The 12,056-nt window shown below is 46.5% G+C and overlaps 1 protein-coding gene across 1 annotated transcript in view; it reads right to left on the minus strand.

Moving 5' to 3' along the window:
• The window catches only part of C9orf72 (C9orf72-SMCR8 complex subunit), a 332,168-nt gene that overhangs the window by 160,085 nt on the left and 160,027 nt on the right, over positions 1–12,056 (minus strand). The gene's annotated exons all lie outside the window — the stretch shown is intronic.

The following is a 12,056-nucleotide window of genomic DNA, read 5'->3' on the forward strand; positions in this document are numbered from 1 at the left end:
GGTGCGAGCCCAGGCCCAATCACGCAACTCCTAAAGAAAGATAACGTTCGAAGAACTTTTTAACTTGCAGTGGCCATATTCTGCTGGCCTTGCTGACGTCACTGCCAGGGCCAAGGGTTATGTTTGGGTGGGCCAGGAAAAAGTTTGGGTGGGCCCGGCCCACCCGGCCCACCCTCTAGAACCGGGCCTGTATGGAAATAAAGTAGCATGCAGACAGAAGACAATTGCTTCACTCCACTTGGCCCCCATCCCAAAGCAGTGACACCGCTCTGTAAAATCTCTCACATTAAAGTATAATTGGTAGTAACACTTGTGATTGATCGAAAGGTTTACCCGTGGTATTTAAATGATCATGCACCCATCCTTTTCAGATGGCGGAAAATCTAATCATTACAAAAGTCACTGGAGCCATTCGTCCAATAGCCAAGATGTAGGAAGTCCCCATTTAGAGGTTGTCAATGTTGTCCAACTATGTCGATGCACAAGGACAGATGTAGAAACTGCTGCTTTGAGCATTCTGGCTAAACTGGAAATTAACCACAAGTCATATTCTAGCCCAAATAATTTGATTTTCAACAAATACCAGCTGAGTTTCTTTCTCTGAAGGAATCACTTTGATGATGATATAGTTTGAATGTCCAGCAATTTACTGTCTTGGAGTCTTTAGCTGGTAGATGCTTAGCCACACAAATTCTGTTAGAAGCATAGTGCCAGCTTGTATTTAGAAAAGATCAACTTAAAACACTCCTGTTCGCACAGATGTACAGCCAATCATCACTGTGATGTAGTTTGGCCCGTCTCCACCTTTCAGTATTCACTAGTTCAGTTTCTGTGCCCACTGGTATGCCAGATAGAAGTTTAAACAGCCAACACCGACTCCCTGCATCTATCTAACTGCATTTAAATAATTTAGTTTGGCTGAGTTTAAACAGGTTGTATAAACTGTGAGGTGGGTTGGTGTTGATAGCACAATAGTCTTGTTCACTTAGTAGTGGAGTTAATAGTAACTTTTCTTTTGTTTTATTCTTCCTGCGCCCTGCTACTGCCAACTCACGCAACACTATTAGAAGGAAGTACGGAACGTGTGTGGGCAGCACTGGCACGAAACAGTAATACTTTTACACATGTTGTATCAAAGTTCACAGACCCTGCATTAGCTCTGGTGCAATAAGCAGATGCTTTCTCAAGAAAAGGGACCTTTTAGACTACTTTTAGACCCAATAGTATCGAGGATTATGAACTGGAGGAGCACCAAGATATGGTATATTCTGGCCAGCAAGTGAGGTGAGACCTGCACAAGTGATGGACATATTTTTAAAATGCAGTCAAGAGTAGGCCATGACTAACTGAATGAACAAAAGTGAGAGGGATGAGAATGGTGGAAAGATGTTTGTCGTGGGCAAGAGATATGAAATGATCTATTTAGTTTCAGAGTTTTATGTAGCGCAAACTTAGAAAAGTGAATAAGCTGTATTTGTTGAACTTCTTTTACAAAAATATTACTGCATGGACCTGCAGTACTATTGGCACGCTGGTTCAATACAAGCATTTATCAGGTTTTAGAGTAGAAGGGAAGAAAGAAGACAAGTCAGTGATAGAAGGAGATTGAAAGGTCAGTGGACAGCCTATGTATCAAGGGAACTGAATTTAGAAAGGCAAGAGTAGATTAGTGGAAGAAATAGAGAGCGGGCATGAGACGGGAAGAAGAGACTGAAGAGGTATCAGAGGAATGCCTCATGGACTTCAACTTCACAGACCGTCTCAAAAGCCTGCAGAACATCGGACTCGCCCAACTCATCCAGGGCCAAAGCACAACACTGAACACACTCTGGACCCCATCTTATCCTCTAGCGACAAGGTGAAATTCAGCCACCCCACTCCACTCACATGCACAGACCACTCCATTGTGCACTTCCACATCTCAATAACTTAACAGCTTGCCAGAAAACCCAGTGCACCTAGATGCAGCTAGAAGAAAGTGATGGAAACAAACTGGATCAACACCCTCCATACCAACCAACCTGACACCACCAATAACCTAGACACCAACATAGGAAAATGTAACAGGTGAATAACAAACTGTGCAAATACCCCTGCATCTATCAAGTACACCAAACAAAGGACAACCAACTAGGAAGCCAGTTGGTGCAATAACTACCTCACAGAATCCAAGCGCTTCTGCAAGCAACTGTATAGGAAATGGAGATCCTGCTGAGAGACCACCGCTAGAACCGCCTACAACGACACACTCAGATGCTACCACCACCAGCTGAAAGATGCAAAGAAAAGGGCGCTGGTGCTGAGAATAGAAACCAGCTCCATCAACAGCAAATAACTATTCTTCATAGTCAAAAAATTCTCCAACCCATCTGCTTCAATTAACACTATCACTCTCTCACAAGATCACTGCAACAGTCTCGCCAATTTCTGCCACAATAAAATCTCTAAGATCTGTAACAACTTCAATCCCTAGCTCAACCCATCAGACAGCTAACCACCACCACCAAGGACGAATTCCTGACAGACTGGAACCCATAACCAATGAAAGCACAGCCACAATCATGAAGACGGCCAACTCAGGGGCCGCCAAAGACCAGTGCCCTCACATCTACAACCTAGGAGGAACCATGATCAGCAATGCTCTCACACCCATCATTAACACCTTCATCAAAACAGCTAAACAGCAACTTTCCCAGAGAGCTGAAAACAAGCCGATGTCAACGCCCTCCTCTGGAAACCATTGGACGACTCCAGTTAACTCAGCAACTACTGCCCCATCTCGCTGCTACTGTTCCCAGCCAAAATCATGGAGAAAGCAATGAATGAATGAGTGCAATCTATAGCCACCTTGAGCTCTACCAACTTCTGGACACATGTCGGCCGCATTCGACACGGTTACCCATGCAGTTCTGCTAAGTAGGCTGGAAAAACTGGGCGTGAAGGGCAAGGCCCTGAGGTGGATACAATCCTACCTGACAGGTAGACAACAGGAGGTGACCTTAGCACCCTTTTCATCTCCCAAGTCCCTGGTAAGTCATGGAGTACCTCAGGGTTCCTCGATCAGCCCTATTCTTTTTAATATTTATTTGCAGCCCCTGATCCCTATGATTAAATCCTATGGTATAGATTTGATAAATTACGCCAACGACACCCAACTGGTGTTCTCTTTAGAAGGAAGACAGGCGGTGACCATGGAGACCTTTCAGAACTGCATGAGCAGGGTCTCCAGGTGGCTGACAATAAACTCCCTTCAATTTAATGAGAGGAAGACAGAGGTAGTTTACTGCTCGTCAGCCAAACTGAGTCAACAACCTTCCCATGAGATCAGGCTTACGCAGGGAGCTGATCCTTGCATCCCAGTCAAGACCGTGCGCAATCTAGGGGTACTGTTTGATGCGGATCTCCAAATGACCTCTCTGACCAATAAAACCATCAGTGTCTGTTTTGGATTGCTGAAAGCGCTCAGACAGATTTTGCCCCTTCTGCCTGATGAGCCTAGACCGCTAGTAGTTAGGAGTGTGATCCTGGCCAGACTGGACTACTGTAATTCCTTATATCTAGGGGCCCCCTTATACATCTTACAGGGGCTCCAGAGGGTCCAGTCTATAGCGGCCAAGCGTGCACTTAAAAGACCTCGCAGTTCCTCCACTACGTTGGCGCTAAGAGACCTATACTGGCTGCCAATCGGGAGCAGAGTTGCTTTTAAGTCCCTATGTATTGTGTACCGAGCCCTGCACAACACGGGACCTATCCCTTTACAGGAAAGGCTCACCTGGTATAAGCCTTCCAGGTCCCTGCGCTCCTCTAGCCAGGGTTTGGCAGCAACTACCAGGATCAGGAGATCGAGGATGGGAGGCAGAGCTTTCTGCACTTCTGCATCTAGGCTGTGGAACGAGCTTCCCCAAAATATCAGGCAAATTGACACCCTACTGGGATTCAGAAAGAGCCTGAAAACATGGCTGTTCACCAAAGTCAAATTCCCGTGATTCTATCTAATAGTTCCGGCAGCTGTTTTTATTTGTCACGACAGCTAGTGTATTGTTGTACCATCTGACTACTTCCTGTTTGTGCGCCAGGATACCCGTAGGGTGACAGTTGCGCGAGACTGCCCTCATGTCGGCAACAGATTATGTCCATGTCATCCTTGAACTAGGACAAACTGCAGCGCTCATCCTTCTCGACCTCTCCACCGCCTTCAATACCATTTTCCACCACACTCTCATCAAGAGACTTCATAACAAAGGAAACCTAGGACTTATCCTGGACAATAAACTTACCATGGCATCACAGATCAACGCGGTCACCTTCTCCTGCTTCCACATCCTATGTATGCTGTGGAAGATCTTCAAGTGGCTTCCACAGAACCCCAGACATACCGTCACACAGGCCCTCACCACAAGCAGCATTAGAGAAAGCAGTCAACGAGTAACTCTCCAGCCACCTTGACCTCCACCAACTTCTGGACACCTCTCAATCAGGCTTTCGCTGAAACCACATCACAGAGACTGCCCTCATCTTAGCAATAGTTGACTTCCATGCCATCCTCGATCTAGGGCACGCCTCAGAGCTCATCCTATTCGACCTCTCCTTGCAGCCTTCAACACTGCTTTCCACCACACTCTCATCACAAGACTTCACAACAAATTAATTTAAGGACCAGAACTGAAATAGATATTCTCAATCCTCTTACTAACAACCCAGCAGTTAAGACTCCAACTATTCAATAAGTAACTCTCCAGCCACCTCAAACTCCACCAACTTCTGGACACCTCTCAGTCAGGCTTCCGCCGCAACCACAGCACCAACAGTGCCCTCATCTCAGCAATAGACGATATCCGTGCCATCCTTGACCTAAGGCAAACTGCAGTGCTCATCTTATTCAACCTCTGCACAGCCTTCAACCCTATTTTCCACCAGAGTCTCATCACAAGACTTCACAACAAAGAAATACAAGGACCAGCACTCAAATGGATATTTTCAATCCTCACAGGAAAAACCCATCATTTAAGACTTTCACCAGTCAACTTGGAGCCCAAGGAATTCATCTGCAGAGTCCAGCAAAGCTCATCACTCAGCCCCACCATCTTCAACCTGTATGTGACACCACTGGCCAACATCATCAGGACGCACAGAATCAGAATTGTCCCCAATGCTGACAACACAGTTCATCTTATCTTTAACTGACTAAATCACCACCACCACAACCAACTTTACAAACTGTATAACTAGTGTGGCCACCTGGATGCATGAAAATTGCCTGAAGCTCAACACTGACAAGACGAAAGTAATAATCTCCGGGAACTAGAGCTCTCCCTGGGACTCCTCTTGGTGGCGCAAGGCACTAGGACCTCCCCACACCCCCCAACAGACCACACCAGAAACCTAGGACTTTTCCTAAACAACAAACTCACCATGGCATCACAGATCAACACTGTCACCTCTTCTTGCTTCCACATCCTACATATGCTGTAGAGGATCTTCAAGTTGCTCTCATTGAACACTAGACGCACCATCACTAAGGCCCTCATCACAAGCAGGCTGGACTAGGTTAACATATTAAACAGTAAAAAATGTATTCTGTTAAGTTAGTCTCCGCTCTCCCCCATTTTGTCTGAACATCCATTTTGTGTTTCTGCAGGGACTTTTTGCAAAATAAAGAGTTACGTGTTCACTGAAAAGCTGGTTGTGCTGATAATACTTGCGTGCCAGAGTAGAGACCCTGCCCTGCCGAAAGGCCCAAGCACACAGATGTTTAATATACAAGCCCAACCACGCCTGTAACCTCCCATGCCTATCTACAAAGATGACGTGGGTGGGGGTTTATCAGGAGATGGCAGTCAGCATTTCATCATGACGAAGTGATTTCCAATGTGTTGCACGAGGCACCAAACTGTATACATACTGTGTTTGAACTTGTGCTTATCAGTTCCCTCCCTCGGGCAATTGCAGTGTCTGAATGATGGGACTCCTCTCATGAGTGAAATAAACTTGTATTCTGTTTCCACCTCAGTGTTGATCCTCATTTGTGAGCCTGTAGACAGAGGATGTCCCTGCACCAGTGAGACTGATAGAAATCTCACTTCTACAAACACACTCTACACAGAAATCCCAACCCACTTACTTTGCAGACTCTAAACCACTCAGAATGCTGCAGCCAGACTTGTCTTCCACCGCTCTTGCCACACTCACAACACTTTGCACCTCAGAAAGCTCCACTGGCTCCCCATCCAGAAACGCTGTCAATGCAAACTTTTTAGAAGCACACTGTGATGTGTGATGTGAATTGGCACTGATATAGCGCACTACCACTCCAAGGAGTATCTTGGCGCTTTGATTCCAGGTTGTCAGTTAACAGCAGAGTGTCAATGGTAAAGCTACCTGTCTGCAGGGAGGATCAAAATAGCGCTGTGCATCCGGAGTCCGACAGGGAATAGATCCATGTTTTTAAAAGTTTTCTGAATTTTTGCTCTGTTGCAGATTGACGCAGGGACGGAGGCAGTTTGTTCCATGCCTTAGCGCCAATAACTGCTATAGATTTTCCTCCTCTAGTCGACATCCTAAACCTGGGGACATGGAGCAAATTTGCTGTGGAGGACCTGAGTGCCCGTGACGGGTGGTATTGTCTAAAGTACTTGTGCAAATACAGTGGGCCTTGATGGTGGAAGGCTCTGTATGTGATGGTAAGCACCTTGAACAGAATGCGCTTATGTACTGGGAGCCAATGTAAGGCATCCAAGGCTGCAGAGGCTGAGGACTTTCTAGGCAATTTGAGGACCAACCTAGCGGCTGCAGGCTAGACCATTTGAAGTCTGTGCAGGGCCGATTTATTTAGCCCTGCATACAGACTGTTACAATAGTCCAGCCTAGATGTTATTAGTGCTACAGCAACCGTTCGTCTGGCACTCAGAGGGAGAACAGAACAACACAGGACTCACATACCTCAGCCACCACCTACACTTCCACCAAACTACCTGACAACTACGTTCAGCATCACTCTCACTTGCATCCACAGAAGCAGAACTGGAGGTCTTTCATTATCATTCATAGCAGCAAAGACATGGGACTACCTCCCCCAACACACCAGGGCCTCCTCCTCGCTTCTCTGGTTCTGAAAGACGCTAAAGACCAGGCTCTTCAACTAATCAATTTCCAAGCGGGACCTAAAGAGACATCCTGTAATTCAGGCTCTGTCTCACTCTCACACACCTACTCAGCACCTAGATACCCTCACGGATGACAAACTGCGCTCTACAAATCAACTTAACATAACACAGTTTGAAGCTTCTTAAAAAAGAAAGTAGCAAATGTGAGTTAGTAAGAGAGATTGTACAGAAGACATACAGGGCGGAATTACAGAGAGAAAGAGAGAAAAGAGAAAGCTAGAGTTGAGGTACACATCCCATTGCTGAAGAAACCCTCCTCGGATGCTTAAACGCTAGTCAACTACAGACCGATCAGCCTTTTACCATTCCTGGCCAAGGTCTTGGAGAAACTCATCAACAGACGCCTCACTAAATACCACAACACTTGTTTAAGACCCAACCATAGCAAAACAACCTGCCCCATCGATATCCTGGATGCCATCTGCATGGAGGAGACATGCTAGCCATCATCCTTCTTGATCTCCCCACAGTGTTTGACACGGTCTCCCACCCCAACCAATGCCTATACAACATCGGAATCCAAGGACATGCCTTTCGATGGATTTGCCCCATCCTCACTAGAGGGACCCAGTCTGTCAGTTTGGCATTATACACATCGGATGCCCACAACTCATCTGCAGAGTTCCACAAGAATCCTCCATGAGGCTGACCTCTTTAACACATATATGATCCCTCTAGAATGCATATTCTGTTCTGACAACATCAACGTCCTCTCCTTTGCTGTCGACACACAACTGAAAACGGTCCCTCATGGAGAAGAAGCCCATACCCAGATCAAGTCCAATGTTGCATGACTGAAATCTGCCACTGGATGAGAACTAACTGCCTGAAGCTGAACACCAACAAAACCGGAATTGGGATCTATGGGAAAAGAACTTCACCCTGGGACTCCAATTGTGAGAAAACAGAACTTGGACCGACACTGACCCTTGCCAACCAAGCCAAGAACCTCAGGATTGACATCAACCGCAAACGTTACATGACTACCCAAGTCAATGCTGCAATCGCCTCATGTTTCCATACGATGAAAATGTGGAGGAAGACCCTGAAAACAGTCATGCATGTCCTCGGCACAAGCAAGCTGGACTATTGGAAATTCCTCTATGCCTGGATCAATAAAAAATTTGCCAGAAGGCTGCAGACCATTCAGAACTCGGCGGTCGGAGTCACTTTGCACCTTCCATGCCACACCACATCACATCACATCTGAAGAACCTCCACTGACTCCCCGAAAACACACTAGCACAATTCAAACTCTTCACTCACACTTGCAGGGTACTGCATAACACTGGCCCAGCATACCTTAACAAGCGCATCTGCTTTTACAAACTTCCAATGTCTGCTTGTCTGGATTCCAACTTGCACACATTCCACACATACAGGAAACCAGATCTGGTGAACAAGCCTACCCCTACATCGCTCCTAAAGCATCGAATAACCTGCCGCTACATATAGAAGCCATCTCACTTCTTGAATTTCGCAAGAAGCTGAAGACCTGGATTTTTTAGTATTTATTTTTTTATTTTTTTATTTATTGAAGTTTTGTATAGCGCTAGCTGGACCCGGAGGTATCAGAGCGCTTCACAGCATGTACAAATTATGTGCAAACAAGATCTGAACGGAAAATAGGAGCAAAGAAGAAAATACAGACAAAACATCTTTGGTTAAATAAATCTGCGTCAGAATGACAACAGTAACGGAGTGTGACTCCCAGTGGTGGGATATCAATAGAAGCCTTCTTCAGTCCTTTCTGGGTTCCTCTTTACGGTCGAGAGCACTCTAGGAAGAGGGCTTTTAGCAGTATCTTGAATTTCGGGAAGGAGGGGGTCAGTCTGATGTGGGGAGGGATGGAGTTCCAAATTTTGGGCGCATTACCCGCAAAGGATTTTGTTCCGGTTTTTTGTTTCCGAGCTCTTAGTGGGATGAGTAGAAGCGTGTTGGAACTTCTGAGGTTCCTGGACTGACCGGCCCTTTTGAGTTTGGCGGCCAGATATTCCGGTTTGCCTGTGTGCAGGGCTTTATGGGTGAGACAGGCTGTGCGAAAGCTGGCTCGTTGGTCAATGGGAAGCCACTTCAGTTCCCTAAGTGCCGGAGAGATGTGCTCAAACTTTTTCATTCCTGTGACCATTCTTGCTGCTGCATTGAGGGTCGTGGACAGGGGACCTAAGTGAGAACTTGCTGAACCGGTCAAGGTTGCGATTCCATAATCGATTCTGGAAAGCACCAACGCCTGTGTGGCCTGTTTGAGATCTTTAGGAGGTAGGAAGCGTTTAATTCTGTACAGGAGCTTCAGGTTTAGGAATGCGGATTTTGCGGCTTTTGAGATGTGTTTTTTCATGTCCAGTTTGGAGTTGAGGGTAATCCCTAGGGATTTCACAGAGTCTGTTGGCGTGAGAGCCCCGTTAAGGGCGTCTAAGGCTTTGAGCCAGTCTTCGATTTGTGGGTTTTTGTCTCTGTTTGAGATGAGGAGAACTTCTGTTTTCTCTTGGTTGAATTTGAGGTGGTTCATTGAGAGCCATTGCTGGACCTCTTTCAGCGTGGCGTTTAGTCTGTGGATGTCTTCATTCGATGTGGTTTTCTAGGTAGAGTTGTGTATCATCTGCGTAGAGGTGGAAGGGAATGTTAGATTTCCTTAGAAGTGTGGTAAGGGGTTCCATATATATGTTGAAGAGTTGAGGAGAGAGAACTGATCCTTGAGGGACTCCTCTACTGACGGGCCGGGGGTCGGACTCAAAGTTGTTGATTTTTATTCTTTGTGAGCGGTTGTGAAAGAAGGAGAAGAACCATTTAAGTACCGTCCTTTCGATGCCCGCTCGCTCTTGGAGGGCTTTGAGGAGCAGGGAGTGGTCAACTGTATCAAACGCGGCTGATAGGTCAAGTAGGATGAGAAGGCTGCATTGGTCCGAGTCGAGGGACATGTGAAGATCATCTAGGATGTTTAAGATTGCTGTTTCGGTGCTGCATCCCTTTCTAAATCCAGATTGGTGGGGGTCAAGTAGATTGATATTCTCTAGGTGTTGGGTTAACTGAGGGAGAACACATCTTTCGAGAATTTTGGATAGGAGCGGAAGGTTGGACACCGGTCTGAAGTTGTTCATGTCCTCAAGTGTCCAGACCAGGTTTTTTTAGTAACATCGTGACTTGGCCTACTTTGAGGCAGTCAGGAATGAGTCCCGTACTCAGTGAACTATTGATTATCTTGCACCAGATTGGGGCTAGTGTGAGTTTCATGTCTTCCATCAGGTTCGAGGATAGCTGGTCTAGGGAGTGGGATGAGGGTTTGGCGGCGGCTATCAGCTTGATTATCTCAACTTCCTGGATGGGGCGGAATGAGGACCACCGCGTAGGAGGACTCACTGGAGGATTGCTTACTGTTGCTAGTGTCGAGGTCTCCGTGTGAGAGGGAGGGTCCGTGCTGAGAGCCAAATCAATTTTGGCGATTTTATCATTGAAAAAGCTAGCAAAGTTGTTACATAGCGATTTTGACGCCGTCATGTTGGATGTTGCTGGTTTGGTTGTTTGGCTCATAATGATGTTAAAGAGTTCATTGGGGCGGTTTTTAGCGTTGTTTAGGACCAGGCAGAAGAACGATGACTTTTTGTTCATGATGTGCTTATTGTAGTTTCTGCGTGCTGCCTTAAGTTGATCGCGATTGAGGGAGGAGGGATTATTCCTCCAGGTTCTCTCAACAGTTCTAAGGTGTCTTCTTTCCTCGATGATGTCAGTGGTGAACCAGGTCCTTGAGGGTGTTTTTCTAGGTTTTTTTTGTTTCAGGGGAGCCAGCTTGTCCAAGGAGAGTGTCAGGTTAGAGTGGTAGAGAGAGGTTAGATCAGAGGTTGAGAGGTGGTCCACTTCGATTGGAAGGAGCGAGCTAAGCCCTTCTTCTAGTTTGTCTCGAGGGACTCTGGATGTGTTCCTGAACCATTTAGGAGGAGCCAGAGTGGGGGGTTTGGAAGGGCCGGATGGTTGATATGAAAAAGAATAATGTGGTGATCGGACCAGTCGACAGGAATGATGTAGTCAATAGTGATGGATTTCTTGTCCGAGATGATTGCATCTAGGATTGCTCCTCGGTGGTGTGTTTCTTCTAGGCAGTGTTGGAACAGACCGTTATCTAGCAGGAGTTCATTCAGAGATTAGATGAGTGTTTTTTTTTTTAATCATTCCATCTCAGGTTAAGGTCCCCCAGAATTAGGCTACTATCGTTGCTGAGAGCGCATTGGGTGATCAAGTCCTTGAGCTGTGTTCCAAATTCGTTGTGGTTACCGGGAGGATGGTACAGGAGATGGCAGTGAAGTGGGTTATTAGTACTCGATTTGATGATGACCGATAGGCATTCGAAGGAATTATAAAGGCATGAGGGATGTTCGGAAATAGAGAGGTCACTCTTATGAATGATAGCTACACCTGTGTTTATCTGTGCTTAGGCCTGTCTTTATGGATGATTGAGAAACCTGGAGGCACCAGCATGTCCATGTTGGGGAGAGACAGGGTATTAAGCCATGTTTCAGTGATGAAGGCTACATCCAGGTCGTGTGAGAGGATGGCTTCCGCTATTTCAGTAGCGTGTTTGGCAGCAGATCTGCTGTTGATGAGCATACAATTGAGTTGTGGTTCTTCTTTAGGCTTCTGAGTGTCAGGGAGGGCCCTAGGTATAGAAGTTAGTTACTCTGGCGGTCTGGGGGGTCTGCGTTGAGGAGGGTCCCTACCCATACCAGTAATAACTTGGATTGCGGATTTGGGTGAAGATGTAAGAGTCGGGGTTTGTGCTAAGGTGGGCGAAGTCGATATCTGTAGGTCGGGAGCTAGCTTGTGGAGGGGGATGGTAGGGTGGTTGTAAGATGCGGCGAGTGTGGTCGCTTCCTGGTGGGAAAGGTTGGGATACGTTCTTCT

This window comes from Lissotriton vulgaris, chromosome 3_1 (assembly GCF_964263255.1).
Source record: "Lissotriton vulgaris chromosome 3_1, aLisVul1.2, whole genome shotgun sequence".
Classification (NCBI taxonomy): Eukaryota; Metazoa; Chordata; class Amphibia; order Caudata; family Salamandridae; genus Lissotriton; species Lissotriton vulgaris.